The sequence below is a fragment of the Lactuca saligna genome, chromosome 8 (assembly GCF_052625555.1).
Source record: "Lactuca saligna cultivar CGN05327 chromosome 8, ASM5262555v1, whole genome shotgun sequence".
In the NCBI taxonomy this organism is placed as follows: Eukaryota; Viridiplantae; Streptophyta; class Magnoliopsida; order Asterales; family Asteraceae; genus Lactuca; species Lactuca saligna.
Window position 1 is genome coordinate 20,543,014 of NC_136424.1, and position 21,614 is coordinate 20,564,627.

The window sequence follows — 21,614 nt, forward strand, 5'->3', positions numbered from 1 at the left end:
AGAGGAGATTGTGGAGTTTATGTGTGCATGTTCATGGAAATGTTTGCATAGGGTGTACTAGTGGAGACATGCCAATCACCTAGAGATACGGGATTTAGTTACCGTAATAGGATGACAAAAATTATTTGGAATAGTAGACTTTGATTGTATCATGATTGTTGTTTTAAGAATATTTTGCTTATGTTTTGATTATGTTATTTGGAATAGTAGACTAGTATAGGATAGTTTTGATTAAGTTAAAATACACGATAATACATATAACAAAACAATCATAAAACAAAAGCGAAATTAAGGCTAATTACCAATTGTCATTGGGATTTTACAACAGCTACTTTAGGATGACTTTACAAAAGATACAGAAAAACCTTCACATCCCAATACATACATCTTACACTAAAAGCTACACCAAAAGCTTCACATCCAACACTAATTAGCTAACTTAAAACAAAACAAACATACCCAACAACTATAACAACTACCAACATCTTGTACATACGTATGCTCTTCTTGGAATCACACATCCCATTCTCCATGCTTGCCACTAGACTCTTCTCCTTACTCTTGAGAGACTCTAACTCATCATTCTTAGTCCTCAAGTTTTTTATGACATAAAGATACTCTTTGGAATCCAGCTGTTGTTTCATGGAATAGATGGGGTTTTTGTAGTAACCATCTTCCAGTGCAACATCTTTCCATTCAAAGTAATCACATTTCCTCAGTCTTGTCAATGTGAAACCCACATGAATAAAACATCAAAACATAATCATTAATCACCAAATTCAATTTAAGAAGCCTAAAAAATCTTGCATTAACAAATCAAACTAGATCGAAGCTTACCAAGCTGTTGTTGCAGTTCCAAAAACATGTGTCAGGGTTAGTTAGCTTTCAGCATGTCCGTTCCTTAGCTGGAACGTCGCAGTCACAAGTGTTAACATCGTCTTTAACAAACAGACGAGCAACTTGGAGGAGATTTCTTGCATTGGACTAGCTCGCAAACATTGTGTTGAAGAATCAAACAAGTTGATTATATAAATGAGGGTGCTTGCTTCGACTTTTCACGAATGGGTTAGAAAGAAATGAATGAGGTCCAAATCAGGGTTTTAATTAATAGCATAATTGGGAAGATTACACGTCAGGTGCCACGTTGGAAGTCCGGGTAAGGGGTTTTTGACATATCACTTAGCCCCGTAAGTGTACACCTCTGCGGATTAGTGTACACATGTGTGGATCAGTGTACACCTCTACGGATTAGGTACACCTATGCAGATCAGTTATAGAAGTTATAGACGTATTTACTTGGTTTTTTGGGAGTTCGTGAGTTTCAATTACCAGTAGAAGTTATTTTTTCATTGTGTTTGTGGATAGTGATTTGTAAAATGAGTTTTGTTATTTTGTGTACGGGAGGGTCGTGACAGTTAGTTAATGGAGATGAGATTTACATTAGAAATAATGTGAATGACTATGGTTTAAATCTTCCTCCTAACATTTACCATGAAATGTTAGTACAAATGGTTAGAAGTAAGGCAGGTGTGTTAAATAGTTATATATGTTTGTCTTTTAAACACCCATAGTTACGGTATGTCATGGAGCTTGGAGATGAAACTGATGTATTTCAATTGAGAGATGTAATGTCTGTATGAAAGAAGACAGTGCATTTGTATTTAATGGTGGTAGGTGAAGAAGCTTAAGAACAAGCAGTGGTTAACAACCAGTTTAATCCAACAAAAACTAATAGAGTTCGTAGAGAAAGCTAATGTCATGGAAACCGTTCAAGGGGAAGAGGAAATGAAGTGCCAGTGGGTTATGAAAAAAGTTTCGGTTAATGATAAATTTGTATCTAATAATGATACTTTTGTATCAGATAATGATAAAGAAGAAAAAGTGGGCATGAATGAATTACAACGTCAAAATTTGTTCGAGTTTAGAGAAGTTCCTAAAATTGATGATAGAAGATGTGAGGAAAATCAAATGAATGGTGGTCGGATGATGAGTACACGCAACGAAAAACGACTTTTAATCCATTGTATTGTTTTCCTTCTATTCCTGATTCTCCAAAACCTATTCTTGAACCTGGACCATTTCACATTTAGGTCCGAATGATAAATTAATTGTCAATCAAACCTATAACACCAAAAAAGACCTAACATTTGTTGTTAAATTCAAATCCATTAGAGAAAAGTTTCAGATAAAGGTTGAAAAATCTTCAAAATCTCGGTACCAGGTTGTTTTTATGCAAGAAAACTATAGCATCCCGATTCCTATGTATTTCTTATTTATTTATTTATTTATTATTGGTATTTCATGAGTGAGTCGACGAATTGTGAGCCTAACTCATCAAGTAGAGTCCGATCTGGTCACGTAGGTTTAATGATCGACTCGACGAGTCAGAAAGCTGGCTCGCCGAGTTGGCGCTATGAGGTGAAACCTTAAATCTCCGGGGTTGGGGCCTATTTAAGAGAACTCATGTCCTCATTTCCTCCTCACCAGGTGCCCAACTCCCCTGTGTGAAACCCTAAATGTTTGTAGTGAGTTAAGAGGGTTATAGAGCTAATCTTTGAGTATTCTAGTCCATCTTTTGAGGAGAAGAGGAGAGTATCCATCAAGGAACGAGGAGAAACTATTGGATCTAGTGCTATATCAAACAGAGATTCTGTAGAAGGTAAAAAACCTACACATTTCTCATCTTATGGGTTAGATCTCATGATTATGGAAGTTAGGGATTTTACCACCTTTTTATTGGGACATTGAGTGCATTGAGTCTATCAGGAGGTCTAGACTTCAGATCTATACCTTATGAGGTCCATAGAGTCCAAAGGTCCCAACTTTATTCTGCCATATAAGAGTTATTGTGCTTAAACACCCTTGTTAGAGTTGTATTGGCATTTTGGAGCAAAATATGCCATGCATGAACGTAAAGATCGAAGCTCTATGTAACATTCCAGCCTTGGGAGCCTAGATCTAGAGTGTGGAGTAGTAGATCTGCGTTAAAATGTTTGAATGAGAATTCAGACTGAGGGGACTCGTCGAGTCAATGAGTTGACTCAACGAGTCGGCTAGGGTTTTCCCCAATGAGTCTAGACAAGGGTGACTCGGCGAGTAGACGAGAAAACTCGACGAGTTAAGTTGGGTTTTTGCGACATTCTGAGGAACAACGGGTACTCAATGATTCACATAGGTGCACTCGGCGAGTTGGGTCAACATGGACAGTTGACTCGAGTGTTGACTTCTTTTGACTTTAGGGTTTGGTCAAGATAGGGTTTATGGGGGCCATGGAGGGGTAAAATGGTCTTTTACCCATCTCAAGAGTTAGAAAGAGTTTAGCGTGAGTTATATGACGTTGTGATCTTTATGAGTTAATTAGAGATGCTTATTGCGTGTAGGTGGAGATCAGGCCATTCGAGGGGTATCCAGTTTTCTTTTCTTACTTACGAGGTAAGTCTTCTCATTATACTTACCATGAGTGGTATGTATAAGTAACCGGAGGGTCTTATGTGCTTACTTGAGTTATGTGATATTATGCATTTTGTCTATGTGATATATATGCTATATTATGTGTTTACTGAGATAGGACAGGGGGGTCCATATCGAGTTGTGGGACTGGAGGGTTTCCACTGAGACCAGACCTGAGGGCCAACCCTAGTTGTGGGACCGAAGGGTTTCCACTGAGACAGGACCGGAGGGTCCAAACCGAGCTGTGAGACTAGAGGGTCCTCACTGAGACACATGACTGGAGGGTCCACACCGAGACGCACGAGACCGGAGGGTCCATGCTGTTAGATTAGGTGTCTAAGCCCATAACTATTTTGGTATGTACTTGAACCGATTATGAGCATGGTCCTTTTGGGTTGCCTTCACCATAGCAGCTGATAGGATGAATTAAGGAGAAAGAGGATTAATTATGATTTATTAATATATTATATGACTAATATGTTGAAAAGAGAAATCATATTGTTTAATTAGTATTGATCAAGAATTAATTTATAATTAATTTTGGGGTCAAAAGAGATTAATTAAATAAAAGGGACTGATACTATAATTATAAGATAGTTACAAAGTTGGGCTTAGGATCCATAAGGAAGCAGTGGACGAATTCTATATGAGAGCCCATATAGAAATCACCCAAGCGGCCTCCTGGAAGGATCTTTGGGCTGCTTAAGGACTAAGCAACTGGATTAGGGTTTCCAAGTTAATAACCCAAGAAGCCTAACTATAAAAGGAACCCTTTAGGCCACCAAATTCGTGGATAACCTCTTGGGAAAAACCTTGGACAAATTTTGTGCCTTCTCCTCCCTCTCCTAAGTCATCTTGTTGCTAATGGTGTTTGTGAATCCATTAGAGGTGCAACATTTGAGGCACTAAACTTTCAGAAGTCAAGATCAAGCAGGATTGTGATTTGTTATTGCTACATAAAAATCAATGTAAACTTTCTAACCCTAATTGCATATGATTTTCAAAATTAGTATGCTAGTTCTTAGGGTTTATAAGCTTTGGATTATTTGCATGTAAAATTAGATAAACCTAGATACAAAGTTTTAGGGTTTTACATGAGCACCATATGATTTATGCATTGCATAAAACTCATCAGTGGTATAAGTGCCTAGGATGGTTTATTCTAATGTATTTGATGCAAAGTTTTTCCATTCATAGCTGAAAATTTTTGTTTGTCTGAATTGAACCAGACTCACTTCGTGAACATACTGTTCACCTTGTGAACCCAGTCTGACAACAGGATTTCGACATTTTTTCCTTAATTTGCTTTGGATAATTACCATAAATTGTTTTATTCAAATAAAAATCATATTTTCTGTCATGGTAATTGATATCCTAATCAAATTAATGGATAATTGTCAATTTAAGATAATTACTTGGTTTTATAAGATAAAGATTGATTATTTGTAAATTGATTTGAATTATCTTGTCTTGAAAATATATTAGTTCAAATTATGTGATAAATATTAATTATATGATATTTAATTATTTTTTAAATTTGATCTAAAAGATATTTTGAAAAAGTTTCGAAATTTGCCCTCAAGTTTTGGAATTTAAAATTTAATTAAAAGTTTTAATTTTGAAATATTTAAATTCTAGAACCCTAGTATCTTGAAAAGTTTAAATTACACCCTTATGGTTTTATTAAATTAGTTAAGTGTTTAATTTAAAGAGAAAATTAATTAATCTATAATAATATGGTTTAAGACTAATCAAATTAAAAGTTTAATTTATTAATAGATTAAACCGCCTAATATTTTAAAAGTGTAAAATACACCCTTATACTATATAAAATTAAAAGTCTAATATATATATATATATATATATATATATATATATATATATATATATATATATATATATATATAGAAGTAAAGAGTCAGGGTTACAATTAATAGACCTTATTCACGAAGCGGGTCTATAAAGGGTGTTTAGGGAAATTGCTTATAAAATGGCGATTGAATGGGTGTCCACTCTCACCCTCTGCACTCAAGAAAATTTGTCTGGTAAATCAATGTCCCAACCTTCTATGGAAAATAGCAACATTGGAAGTCAAGAAACGTTTCCTCTACGCAAGAGAAAGGTTGAGTCTGAGATAGTCTCGTGTACCATTCCAGAAGAGTCCATATGTTTCTACTGCCAAGAGAAGGGGAATTCGATGCGAAGTTGCCATGTTTACCTGAGAGATCGTAAGGATGGGAGAGTCAAGATGTATGACTCTGCTTCAGGTAAAATCCACTATTTAACTCTATTAAGTTCCTTTTTGTAGATTCTAAATACATGATATGATAAGATTGCATTTTGATGTTTTGCAGTATCAAAGAAAAGAAAGGAAGCTTAAAGGAAGAGTGAGCTGAGTCTGATCACGAAGAAATGGATTTCGATCGCATGATTCGAAGATCGAATTTTTGAGTTGCTGTTTAAGAGTTAGAATAGATTGCTTAGAAATATTTAGTAACATAGTTTTTATTTGTAAGAATTGTAAGAACAAATTTTTCCACACTTTATAAATAGAATAATTTTTTTTGTCTTATTTATATATCTTTGCAATGGCATTTATGAAAATTGATGTTTGTATGTTTCTGTTGTTAGCAATATTGAAATGGATGTGATTCTTAGTTATGTTATTTATGGTAGTGTCGAAAATTTACCAAATAAGGAAGATTCTCATCACCCAAGTTTCAATTGGACATAAACTTGGAATCATACAACTTGTATTGTGTGATGAATGAAAACCTTCGTATTTGGGAAATTAAGACAAATTACTTGTTCGCATAAGAATGTGAGTCAAGTGAAGCACTAGGAGATCTAGTATGCATTGTTGTGTACTAGGTCAATTCCACTACAAAGAACAATAAAAATATTCTGCATGATTTGCTAAAAGTTTAGTAAATATGGTTATGCTTACAAGATTGAGTATGATTCTGAATCATTGAAAAAGTTTCAATGAATAGCAGAACAAATAAGAAGGATCGTTTGGGTGGAAAGATAAAAGTTTCTCCAATCTGAAAAGAAGGGAGAGTGCTTAAGTATCATGTTTTATGATTAACTTAGTGATTACGAAATCGTGTCACAATTGATCCTCTAAGGACACCTTAGTGCATTAGTATGGATAAGAAGAGGAATCGAAAATTGTTGAAATGGTTAAATAAAAAAGGTGAATCATACTTCGTTCCAAAATCAAGTCTTAGAGTCATGCTCTAAGATTATGACTTGAGTGACACCATCTTAAGAAGGTTTATAACACTCATCAAATGTGGAGTAGAAAAGTATCTTACTATTGCACGTTTAAAATTGGTAAGTTGTGATGTCTTGGATAGGACAAAGACCAACTAAGACCAATTGTGTAAAATGTTTGTCTTGATAGGAACTTGCACTAACTCTTGAATATTTATTTGTCAAGGAATGTTTCTTGACAAGAGAATCTTATATGTCAAAAGGTCAATGGGAGTCTAAATGATCTTGAAATTTTTTAAGAACTAATCAAGTGTAATCCTATTGTTAAACACTAGCACACAACTTGAGGTTTGTAACCTATCATGTTGACACATTCTTGTTTCTGTGCCATTCCATTTAAAGTTAACTATGCATGTGATTCCTATGAGTTCTCATTTTATTGCATAAGGCAAAGCACATTGATCAATGAAAGTGCATTGACTGGAATAGGTGAGCTGTTAAACAACTTGGAAGACATGGTATGCCCTTGTGGTGCCAAATGGCAAGAAATTAAGAATGAACAAGTTCTGTCCATAAGAGTTTGGATTTGTCTCAAACATTATCTTATGATTATGGTTATGAAAAATTCACATGGATAGGAGCACATACACCATAAAATCTAAGAGTCATAAGGTTTCTCTCTACTTCATGAAAATGATTGTGAGGAAACGCTTTCACTAGGAAGATTTTAAGGAGATAGCGATTGTGATAATTGCATTCTCAAATTCGATTATTATTACGACATCCCTCTTCATAGTTCGAATTGTGAGATTTGGCAATTAGTTTAACATTTAAGACTTATTGTTGTAAGTTCTAAAATTGTTAGACATGCATATAAGCTTTCTAATAAAGGGTGTGTGAGCTTAGATAAAATCTTATCGAAGCATCACGTATCATAAATATGAACTTTGGTAAGAAAGTCAATAAGTATTGATTTCTAGAAGGCCAACTATTTTCTAAATACGTGTCAAAGATAGTGGGAGCATAATTGTTATGCTAGTAAGGATATAATTATAATGTTAGTGGGAGCATGATTATTATGTTGCAAGTTAGCAATATTAATTATAGAAAACAAAAATTTCAATTTGTAAAGTTGTAGAGGTTGAAAAGTTGTTTTTCTATAATTAAGGGAGAGGAAGTTATACTTCATTTCAAATCTAAACGCTTAGATCGAGAAATTTTAATAAAATCTACTTAATGGACATATATGAATGTTATGCTTAAAAGATTCAACATAAGGAAATTCTATATATGGCAATATCATAATGAAATACTAGTAAAGTATCATGCATTTATGTAAGACATTATGTATCGTATCTCATACGCTTCAGAAATAGGATCGATTACATATGCTGTAATATTCAACCGTTCTGTCTATTCCAAATGTCTAGAGCATTAAGAGGGAAAAAGAACAAGAATCGGATATGACTAAAGTAAGTTAAACAACTGTCAATTACAATCTAAGGTTCGCCAAGGATTGGTCACTTGTGGGCAATCGAAAGTATAGTAATGGATGGACCATATCGACATTATTATGAATGGATAGGATTCTATTTAGAATGAGTTGTCATATGGAAAATATGGAACTGTTTCCATAATGGGTGTTGGATATTAAGAATCTATGTGGATTAGAAAATTTTATGCAAGAAAAATGTTCAAAAGAATGTACTTTGAATGTTAGACTTCATAGAGTACTTTGTAATTTCATTGGCAAAGTCTTGGTGACTTTGGTGCTATGACATTATAAAAGAGTGATTGCATAAAATACTAGAATCTAACATATTCTAATGGTGGGAAGAATTTGATATTCTTACACTAATGATAAGGATTAGGAGCTTTGAAATGTGTATCATTGGAAATGTGTTCAATTGATCTATTTCACAAAGTAAGGACCATAGGTAAACATAGTGTGCATGCTTGAAGCATGGGAAAACTGTTGTTAGAATTCAAGTAATAAGTTGATTATCCGAAACATTATACAATGAATAATGTGTAATCAATATGGTGACTAAATAAAAGGTATTTTATTTATACTCAAAAGTTTGGGGCCATATTGGATTCGATTATTCTTATGTTTCACTTTGAATGTTTTGACTTCCCGAATAACAAGATTATTCAAACTATCCACATTCGATCATAGTTTGGAAGTAGGTAATGAGGTAAGACTGTCATGAATCCGACTGTAGATTGTCTGAAGTGTTTAGACATAGAAAAAGTATGTTGCAGTGTTCATGAGTGCTCCTGAAATAAGATTTGAGTATTAGATTAAACCCACGCTCACTTGTATCACTTCATGGATTTTATCACGGGTGATTAGTGAGACGATAATATCTTATATTCTTGAAAACAAGACATGTGAGTTGTAGTTTGCAATTCGGTTGCACATTCATAATATGTAAACGCACCAGTAACTTGGTGTTATAAAACATATTGTTGTGTGTGATTTGATGAGTAGGTACAAGCGATCATTTGAGTCAAATTTTATCTGTTACTTTTACTCTAAGAGGGATAAAATCGATATTTGTGGGCCCCTAGATGATTTAGTGATGACACCCTAAGCGCTTGGCCAAGACTGGACTAAGTTGATGTGTTCAATTGTAGTCTGTTGTCAGTTGTCATAAATCGGAAATCGGGAAACAACACATGAATAGAGTGTATGATTCAAATCCATGTCTCAGTTCATACGATATCTAAAATGGAGGAATATATTGTTGGATAAGGTGTCTAAGTCCATAACTATATTGGTATGTACTTGACCCGACCCATCATGGTCCATTTGGGTTGCATGGCATCATGCATTTGGATAGACCAAAAGAGAGAAATAACACTTGTGGTTTATTAATATAGTATAAGTTCTAATATATTAATAGTATTATTTAATTAGTATTGATCAAGAATTAATTTGGAATTAATTAAGTTATCAAAAGACGACTAATTAAATATATGGGTTAATTATGTAAATCATCCATAACTTGTATAGTGGGCTAAAAGGCTCCATGGATTATCAAGTTGGGTTAAACCCATAGGATGCTCCATGGATGATCCATGGTTCTTACAAACCCATGGGTCATGGAAATGAAGAGTCATGTCACATTAGGGTTTACATGGTGTAACCCTAGACGTGACACACTATATAAGGAATATGATATTCACCAAAATCGGATACACTAAGAACAGGATAGGGCTAGGCTGATTTTTAAAAGTGTTGTACATTCTCTTAAGTTATTCCAAAGCATTTGGTGTTGTGTGAAGCATTTGAGGCATCACACTTGGAGTGCTAGGCTCTCAAGGTTTTCAAGGAATCAAATCAACTACAAGGTATGTAATTCTAGCCATCTTTTAGATTAAAAGTGTTGTACATTCTCTTAAGTTATTCCAAAGCATTTGGTGTTGTGTGAAGCATTTGAGGCATCACACTTGGAGTGCTAGGCTCTCAAGGTTTTCAAGGAATCAAATCAACTACAAGGTATGTAATTCTAGCCATCTTTTAGATTAAAAGTTCCCCATGTATGCTAGATAGGATTATGAACCTTGGAAATCATATTTTGCATGCATTTTAGACAAACATAGATCCAAGGTTTTCTAGGGTTGCATGTACACTTAAGGGTGTTAGAATGCTCAAAACCAATTAGTGGTATCAGAGCCTAGGCTTGTTTGTTAATACTTGATACAAAATAGTGAAAAATCAAATTTTGAGCTGTCTGCACAGGGGACTCGACGATTCCATGGGGAGGACTCGACGAGTCCAAGTGAAAATGCATCCAATTCGGCGAGTGAGTTCGTGTACTCGACGAGTTGTCCAGGCAGGGTGCAAAATTTCGATTTTTGCTGCTGGAAATGGACTAGAAACATTACCCTAAACTGTTTTGGTGTTGTAAAACTTGTTTTGGATTGTTTAATGGTTGTTCTAATGCATTTACAATGGGTAATATCAATTTTTCATGATTTTATGTGTTCATATGTTCTTGAAACTTTGTTATGAATATTCAGCTTGTTATGAGTTTTTTGATAGATCATAGGAATTACTTATTTAAATGATTAATTAATGATCTTTATGTGTTTTAATGGAGTCATAACTTGTCCTCAAGTTATGGATAACCAAAAGTCTCTTTGTGCTAAAAACCATTAAAAGAACACTTAAGTTATAAAATGAAGAGTCTTCATTTTAATAACTCATAAGTTATGAATTTGAAAGGTTTTGTAAAGTTACAAAACTTGCCCTCAAGTTTTGGAACATGTAAAGTCACTTAATAAACTTTAGTTCCAACCCCTAGATTTTTAAAAGTTAAAAATCAACCCTTATACTTTATAATATTATAAGTTCATAATATATATATATATATATATATATATATATATACACATATATATGTATGTATGTATGTATGTATGTATGTATGTATAAGAGCAAGTCGTCTTACCATTAGCAGACCTCATTCACGAAGCCAGTCTATAAGGGGATATAAGGTTGCTGCCTATAAAATGACAGCTTAATGGGTGTCCACTCTCACCCACCACTTCCTTGATCAGTGGAGGGTCGTTAGCTGAATGGATAGGACAAGGACTTATAAATTCTCATTAAAAGTATGATTAATATTATAAATTAACTAAATGTTTTATTAAATTCCCAATCTTAGTTACTTTAGGAAAATCAGAATAAGGTGCTGCTAATCCATGAAATTACACTTTACACTTTGTTTAAGTCGTTAGTGGAGCGTGTGTGGTTAATCAGCACACTAACCTAGACTTAACAAGGTAGGTAAAGGGTTACTTAAAGTTTATTATAGGTCGGTGAAGCGCGTGTGGTTAACCATCACATCGACTGAGTGATAAACTTTAAGGGTACTAAGTGATTTGCATGGTTACTTCACACCTCGTTTTGTGATCCTCGGTATGTAAGTCCCCAAAATTGTTTGTGTGTCAATCAGATCCAATTGATGGTGCGGAATCCCAATCAATTGGATGATGTCAGATCAAATATAGAAGAGAATGAGAAGAAGAATTAGATTAATCTAATGATGTATTGATGATATGAATTATGATCCTTACAATAGATTCTCTCTCACACACACTTCTTCTCTCTAACTTTCTCTCTCTTCTCTAGTCTTACACTCCTCTACCCATTACATCTATTTATATGGACCTCCAGCCATACACATGTGTACAGCCGCACACCCTGTGTACGGCCGTACATCCAAACCGCAAACACATACAACATTACATAAATATATATTTTCCTAGAAAAACAAAGTATAAACCATATTTTTGACCCAACACGGTATCCTAGTCACAAAACTTGGAGGGAACACTCGAGACTGAAACATGCCTTTGAAAAGTTCATTGAATCTCAAAAGAATCTAGGAATTTATAAGAACCAATTAAAACCTAATAATTTATATTTCGGTTTTAGTGGAAATTGGTGAATCGTCATTCACCTACCTTTCAAATATGTTATAGCTTAGATTACGACATACCTCTTCTAAGTTATGATATATTGTGATTGGATCCTAGCCTTAATATTACATTTGGGTGTTTTATTAAGGACAATCTTTATATCTAAATTAAACTTGTTCTCTTCTTTTCAGAAGTCTTCCAACAACACTACTTATGGCTCAAACCTACTGGCTCCTTTTCCCTCATGTACCTATGTGGGAGGGTCATCTTTGATGGTTCCAACTTTATGGATTGGATCCGGAACATCAAAATGGTGACTCTTTCGAGGACAAGGAATATGTCCTCGATACGGAGCTAAAGGAGATCGATGAGTTCACTGTTACTCCCCAGGAGATCGCTGACTTTCAGACTCATGAAAGAGATGCCACGAAAGTGGTATGCATTATGATGGCCACCATGACAGCTGAACTCCAGAAGTCCTATGAGGACTACTAACCTTTTGAGATGCACCAAGATATGATGGAAAGATACCATCAGAGTGCTTGTCAAGAGCGGTATGAAATAATCTCCTCCATGATAGCAACCAGGATGAAGGATAGAGAATCTGTCACGAGCCACATGTAGAAAATGCAAATGTATGTGGATCGTTTGCTGAAGCTTAATATGAACTTCCCCTAGGAGCTTGCAATAGATATCATTTTCCACTCCTTACCCTCGTGTTATGATCAATTCCGTATGACATTCCACATGAATAAGGAAGAAGTCCCACTCAACAAACTTCAAGGACTCCTAAAGACCGCAGAAATAGGTCTTAAAGGTAAGTCGGTTGTTAACACTCCTATTCATACTCCAAAATCCGCCCCTGTCTTGGCAACCAGGAAAGGTAGAAGGAAGAAGAGGAAGACCTCTTCGAAGGGTACCAAGGCTAGGACCCTTGATGGCTCTTCTTCAAGTATAACCAAGGAAGGTTTCGTCACTCCTTCTTCTGACCCAAAAGAGGCTGAATGCTTCTATTTCCATGAAAAGTCGCATTGGAAGCGGTACTGCCCAAAATACTAGCAAGATGTGAAGGATGGGAAAGTTAAACCCAAACATGCATGTATTTATGTCATACCCCCGAACCGTCAGAAAAACAACGACGGAAACGTCTGGGGGTGGGTGACATCATACGTAGTATCACAACAATCATATCATAGCAATCCAAGTAAACACAACCATTACATTACAATATGAATATTTACATCTTTTTTGGGGGACATAGTTTGTACATGAATATATATAGCAAAAGATAAAGACGAGACTCCAAAATGCTCCATCTTCTCCAAAATGCTGACGAGGTACTTGTCTATCATTACCCTGAGAATACAAGCGGTTTTTAAAACATATCAGCATAAAGCTGGTGAGTTCATAAGCATGTTTTTGTGTACTGAAAACTAGTCACTGAGTTTGTATAAATGGTTTCTTTCCATTATAAGTAAGTATCGTTTGTATCAAAAACCGTCGTTACCAAGTTCTGAAATATGTATGCATGTTTCCAAGAAAATCCAATATTCTCGAACATGTTTGTTGATTCCTATATGAAAAGTATCATTCCATTTGAAATCCCTGGTTATTACCAGTATGTAAGATCTGTTCGAAAATCCTAGCTATCACCAGTAAGTATAGTAGTTTTATTACTTAAAATAAAGCTATAGAAGAAATAAATTCCATAAACAAAGGTTAGTTTATACGTATTGTGAGTCATATAACCATACTAATATGATCGGTGACCTCCTTGACGTTCTTCAGGCGTCGTACGATTACAAAATTTGTCACCCCAGGCATGCCCGCCTAATTGTAGCTAATAGTTCAGGTGTGGAATTGTTGGTCCCAAATAGATCTATTCACAAATTCCACGCTCTCCCTCCAGGAGACTCTGGTTATACTACCAGTAAGGATTTATTGGTACCCTGAGGGGCATACCAAAGATAGTCTCACAATCCTGTATTAACTAGTTTACGCGTTGTTCGATGTTCTCAAGTTTGAAATCGTTTTTAACGGTGTAGAGTATAAATAATTATTTAGAAAGATACTCTGGTTTTGTGTTCATAGTAATGGATAAACTAAATCTGACATAGTTTATATGTTTGACTTGCATGAAGTTTGAATTCATAAGACTGGAAATGAGATCTCAAACTATACCCATTTTAGTTTGAATGGTTTGTTGCGTTCAAGTATTGTTTTGAAAACTATGCAATTATGATCAGAAAACGTCCCTTATGCTCTGCATATTACAAAAGGGATAATTGTATCTAAATGTTTGAGGGAAAACCGTTGTAATTGCATCGGTTTTTAAGTTATGAAAACCTTTATGTTTAGCTTGTATTCCCACCCCCCTTGAAAACATGAAAAACTTGAAAAAGTGTAGGGGTATGAACTCACAATTTATTGTAGGATCCGAATGTTCGATTGGTTATGAACGTCAGGTGTTAACTGATGTTTTGTATGCGAATGTACCCTATTAACACATATTGCACATATATGTATTACGTTGAGTATTCCATAACAACCCATGATGGAAAACCACCCTAAAGACTTGGAAACACTATAACTAAGTGTTCTATGTCCCATACTTAGTGTTCTTTACAAGTTTAAGACCAAATATGAGCATTAGAGTGGGTGTACGACCATAAAGGTGAGTGTGCGGCTAGACTGTGTGTGCGGCTGCACATAGGAGTATGCGGCCATACAGAGGGTGTGTGCGGCCGTACATAGGAGTGTGCGACTGTACACTCCTCATTTGTGCCTGAAATGTCGATTTTTGAGGTCTTCAAGTGCTATAACCAAGTCCAACTAGCAAATGGAGGCCAAACTCTTCACTTTTGGAGAGTTTTAGTGTGTATGCGGCCACCTTATGAAGGTGTGCGGCCGCACTCCTTCAAAGGATGAAGAACACGAAGAATATGAAGTGTTTCAGGCTTAGATTTAGGTGTTTTACCTGTATAACAAGCTAGAAAATGGAGTTCTTCACGTTTTTGAGGCCCTTAGAGTGTTCTTGGATGAGATTTTTAGAGAGAGAAAGTAGTGTGCAACCAAAAGAAAAGAATGAATGAAAGGGGTCCTCCCCTATATATAGAGGGGAGTGTGCGGCTGGGGGATGGGTGTGCGGCCGTACACACCTCTCAAGAGGGTGTATGGCCTGGTTTTGCTTCTTTACGACATGCTGACTCATTCCTAACCTCGTTCTTGGCTGTACTAAGGCTTATAACACTTAAACAAACCCTTAAATGGCGTTAAAAAGTGCCGAAATAAAATCTAACATTGATAAAAAAAATTGACCAATCGTACAAAATGAAAGTTTCGGGTTGTCACAATTTACACTATTCTATCTAATAACTTACCCTATTCTAACTCTTGGGTCCTTGATACCGGTTATGGTATTCATATCTATTCTGATTTTCATGGACTAAGAAGAAGTGAGAATGTGGAGCATGGAAAGATAAACTTGATCATGGGGAATAGGAAAGCTTCACCTGTCACCAAGATTGGAGTTTATTCTTTGTTGATAAGTAGTGGGTTTACTTTAGATTTGAATAAATGTTCTTATTCGCCAGAAATGGCTAGAAATATTATTTCCTTTCATGCTTTGTACAAACAAGGGTTTACTTTTTCTTTTGATAATGAAATTGGTGGAATAAATGCTTTCTTTAATAATGTTCTTTATTTTTAAAGTATTACCTTGTGATGGTGTGTATGAACCTGTATTTGTTGTAGATAATCTAGGAAATAATGTGTTGTGAATTGATTATTCTGATAATAATAACTTGGATAAAGCATCATTATGGCATTATCGTCTTGGACATGTGAGCAAGAAATGCATAGGCTAACTCCAAAAGGATGGAGTCTTGGAGTCATTTGACCTAAAGTCATATGGTAGATGTGAATCATGCTTAATTGGAAAAATGACAAAGTCACCCTTTTCTGGCTCTTGTGCTAGGGGTGAAGGTTTGCTGGATCTAGTGCACACAGATGTGTGTGGACCCTTTAAATCTGCCATAAGGGATGATACTCGTTATTATTTGACTTTTACTGATGATTATAGTAGATATGGATATGTCTATTTAATCAAGCATAAGTCAGAAACTTTTGAAAGGTTTAAAGAGTTTAAACAAGAATTCGAGAATCAATTGGGCAGGAACATTAAGATGCTTCGATCCGATTGTGGTGGTGAGTATCTTAGTAGAGAGTTCCTCGACTATCTTAAGGAATATGGGATATCTCACAATTGACACCTCCCAGGACACCACAGCTTAATGGTGTGGCTGAGAGGTGCAATCGAACCTTGTTGGATATGGTTCATTCGATGTTGAGTCAAGCTTCACTACCATATCCTTAATCTAGTCCCTACAAAGAAAGTTGCCAAAACTCCTCATGATATGTGGACAGGTAAAGTTCCCAAACTAGACCACATCAAGATTTGGAGTTGTGAGGATTTCGTGAGACGCGCGACTCATGATAAGCTCGAACCTCAAAGTGAGAGGTGTATTTTCATTGGCTACCCACATAAATTCTTTGGTTACCTCTTCTACATACCTAATGACAATATGGTATTTGTAGCAAGGAGGGGTGTCTTGAGATAGATAGATAGATAGATAGATAGATAGAGAGAGAGAGAGAGTTCATAAGCCAAGGAAGAAGTGGGAGGCAAATTGACCTTGAAGAAATTCAAGAGTCAAGTGGTGAAGTAACTTAAAACCCTAGCACTCAATCTGAGGAGGAAACTCCTGTTGAGCCAATTGATAAGTCTGTACCTCTGAGGCGTTCCACAAGGGTTAGGAATGCACCTGAGCATTATTATGGTTTCGATATTACCGCGGAAGGTGAGACACTTATTAGTGATGAGACATTGGTAAGTCTGGATGAACCTAACAGTTACGCAGAATCCATGGTAGGCCCCGATTCTGCCAAATGGAAAGAGGCAATGGACAACAATATACAATCCATGTATGACAATCAAGTTTAGAACTTGGTTGACGATGTACTAGGTCATAAGACAGTTGGGTGCAAGTGAATCTTCGAGAAGAAGACCATCATGGATGGTAATGTACACACATATAAGGTGCGACTAGTTACAAAGGGCTTTTTTCAAACTCCAGGAGTTGATTATGATGAGACCTTTTCACCAGTAGCAAAGATTATGACCATTAGGGTTCTATTAGCCATCGTTGCATTTCATGATTATGAAATATGGAAAATGGATGTCAAAACCGCATTCCTTAATGGAAGTTTGGCTGAAGATGTTTACATGTGTCAGCCAGAGGGTTTTTTCAATACAGAATACCCTAATAGAGTGTGTAAGCTCAAGAAATCCATTTATGGATTGAAACAGGCACCTCGCAGATGTAATCTTTGCTTTGATGAAAAAGTCAAAGAATTTGGCTTTTCAAGGAGTGAAGACGAATCTTATGTCTATGTCAAGGCTACTGGGAGTATAGTTAGCTTTTTGGTACTATATGTGGATGACATACTACTCAAAGGAAATGACATCCCAACCTTGCAGGAAGTGATGTCCTGGCTTGGGAAGTGTTTCTCTATGAAAGACCTAGGAGAAGCTGCCTACATTCTGTGGATAAGGATTCCGAGAGATCGGAGTAAAAGACTAATTGAGCTTAGTTAAAGTACCTACTTGGATAAGGTGCTGAAGAGGTTCAGCATGTAGGACTCCAAGAAAGGACAGTTACCCATCCAGAGAAACGCCACGCTAAGTAAAACTCAGAGCCCGAGTACAGAGACTGAGAAAGCAGAAATGAGTCGAGTACCTTATGCTTATGCAGTAGGCTCGATCATGTATGTTATAACCTGCACTTGTCCTGATGTGTCCTTTGCCTTGAGCATGGTCAACAGATATCAGGGGAACCCTGTCAAGACTCACTGGACTGCGGTAAAGAATATCCTAAAGTACCTACAGAGGAATAAGGACTGGGACCTTACCCTCGTTAGGAGTGATGACTTGAGAGTTGTAGGGTGTAGTAATGCTAGCTTTCAGACTAATAGGGATACATTAACTTTGGGCTCTTCCATGTGAATTGACTGTTCTTCACGATTCTATCGAAGCATATGTCTTGTTTCTTCCATTTGATGATCCAACATAGTTTGAATCATCAATTGCACTCCAGCCATAGTCATTGGCTCAGGTGATGCTGCTGCGACCACTTGCTCGATTATAGGTGGTTGATTCCTGCTTTCATCTGCGTTTCCAACTCCACTTCTTGTCCTCACCATTGTTTATCTATACACCGAATAAGGTGAAATTAGATCCTCATTCACGATAAATATTCAATTCATCCTGATTACTCTAAACGATTATATGCTAGTTCTAATACCGTAGTCATACGCTTAGAATCCTAAACACATAAACCTTCAGATCCGGTTGGCAACAAACCATACATCTGAACAAATAATATCATATATGGCAAACATATAAACGTTTAGCACATAAAAGCATTTTAGAAAACTTTCCTAAAATAAACTAGTGTTCGTGTCTAAAATATAATAGACACTATCACAAAATCTTCACTTAGCATTCTAAGTGTAAGTCTAAAAATCATACAAATTCCTAGTTCGCTTAAACTAATGCTCTGATACCAACTATGACATCCCCAGAATCACGTCCAGAAAAGACCGGTTTCATTTATGCTTTTAAAATAATTTCAGAGTAAATCCATTGATTTAAAAGAGTTGCGGAATTTATCCCCAAAACATTACATGAGAAAATAAGATTTATCAAAGCATTTCTTAAAGAAAAGTATTTTTATTATATATGAAAACTCGGGATGTCATGTTCCGATACAGACACAAAAGCATAAACAATAAAACATAGACCTTACACAGTTATATATAACTACTGGTCTATAAACTAAAACATCTTCACAAGTTCTCCAACTTATACTCTCGCGCCAATACCTATAATACGAAGAAACTGAGTGGGTCAGACTTGGGAGCCTGGTGAGCATATAGGGTTTTCAACCCAAAATAAATAATTATATTCAATTCACCAATCAATAATAACCCGATTACCCATTCTCGTTATCCTCACTTTACGTCCTTATGACAACCACTATTACCAGGGACCTAATCTAAGATTTTCATCGGGACGGACATTACTGCAAAGGGGTTTCCTCAACAATAGATATCCTAAAGGCAACCATGAGGGGGATAGAATACAACAAATGAACACCCAAGTTCACCAACACCTATAGGTTATGAGCCTGCCGGCATTCCACAGGACAGTCTAGAAAGAGTCCATGGTCGTCATCCATATTCTGCTGAATGACTAGATCACAATCACATCGAGGCCTCTCATCAGTTTATCACACATCAACTATCTGCCGAAGTTCTACCCAACATTTTTGTAGATAACAACATACATATGCATTCATATGCAACTTAAAAACTGATAAGATGCACATTCAATACTCATCCTAAATAAACAGATAATATATATATATATATATATATATATATATATATATATATATATATATACACGTATATTTATACACACGTAACACATATTCTAAAGTAGATACTTCATATCTATGTGTTAGAAGAAAGGGAATATACACTCACTTGATAAGAAGATGATCAGACAACAGTACGACCTTAAGAGTAGTATTTCTTCGGTGAAACCGGGAGATCTTCATAAAAATCGGGCTTCTCACGGACGGAGTTTCGGCTCGGAAACTTTACTTCTCGGGATCTTTGAAGCTTCGGGACTTTCTTCGGGTCTCGGGATGATATCGGGGCTTTAGGGGTATAATTTGCACGCATATCGATGAAATAAGGGTGAGAGAGAAGAGATTTGGCAACCACAAACGGCTGCCCTTTGATATCTATTTATAGGGTGAAGTTTGCCGCGAACACAGTGCGTTCCCCAAACGAACGCATGGCGTTCCTCGAACGTAGTGCGTTCCCTTCGAACACGGTGCGTAGGAGCGAGGTTCTGATCCTATCCCTTATCCGCTGAGTCAACATCAACGTGGCCACTCCGGAGCCAAGTATCGAACGCAGTGCGTGCCCCAATTGAACGCGGGGCGTTCCCTCTTTGGGATGCGTGCCTCGAACTTCAAAAATTCATAACTTTCGCATACGATCTCCGTTTTCGACGTTCTTTATATCCACGTATAGGTGAGATTATGCTCTACAACTTTCATTTAGACTCCGTCAGCTAATTTTGACATTTATTTTTATTATATTATTTTTAGTAGGCAGGGACAAGAAAACTCCGTTTAGAAATTCATATCTTCTTCATCGCACATCAGTTTTCGTCAGTCTTTTTACCGTTGGACTACTATCGACGAGATATTCGATTCTTGTTTAGATTGTTTTGGCTAGAAATCTCTCGATCTCAAATCCGAACTTCGGGCTGCATACCGTTAAGTCGAAACTTAGAAAAATCATAACTTCCTCATACGAAGTCAGATTTTGACATTCTTTTTATCCACGCTCTTGGTTTAACGTATTGTATGAATTTCATTTAGATCACTAAGGCTAAATATTGCTCTATGTTAAGTTCATATTTTACGTCATACAACATCGTGCCGGTTCTGTTGCAAAACTTCGACAGGTCATAACTTCTTCATTATAACTTGGATTTTGGCATTCTTTATATATCTGGAACCCTTGTCACGACCACTACAACTTCCTTCATAGATATTGGGCTTGTCTAATATTTTATTTTTATGCTTATTTTTATTCTTAATTCATTTAAGCCACACAGTTAAGTATAAAACACATAATACTCAAATAATACATTCTTATTATTTCAAAATGAGTTACAAAGGTTAACCTAGACTATTACACCATTCTTAATGCCTAGCCTAGAAACATGGGCGTTAAAACGTTCTCCATCTCTCGTGGTACAAATTAATGACTCAATTCCAACTCCTCCTCCTTCTCTAACTCATACTATAGTTCATATTTCTATTGCGCCACTTCCACCACCTACTTCTTCTCAACCTACCTCTACTGCACCTCTACCTCCACCGATTTTTACTCAAGGAACTTCAACAAAAAACAACACAACCGAACCTTTGGTTCTTGTCAATGTATCTAATATGGGGGAACCTATATCAGGATTTGAAATCCCTGTTACTTCTAAACCCATTTCCCCATCTCAATCCACATATTCTTTCCCAATTCTCGGAGGAGAAGACCTTGAATTTGAATCTTATTACAGAGTTCAAAGTAAGGATGATGATGATGCTCTCCTTACAAAGCAACACCTAAAAGATTTGAACGAAAAAATTGACAAGCTTCACTTCATTTTTCCCTTCCTCCACATCAGCTTACTTGGATACTGTTGTTCGATCCCTAATTGAAACAACCCTCAAACATCATGATGAGTCTATCCAAAAGGCAACCAAGGTTGTGGATGCCTCCACTCTATCATGTAAGAAAGCATCAGAAGACGTAGCCACAATAATTTCAGATGCCAAGATTTTTTTGGATTCTCTTCAAGCTGTCGTAGAGAATAA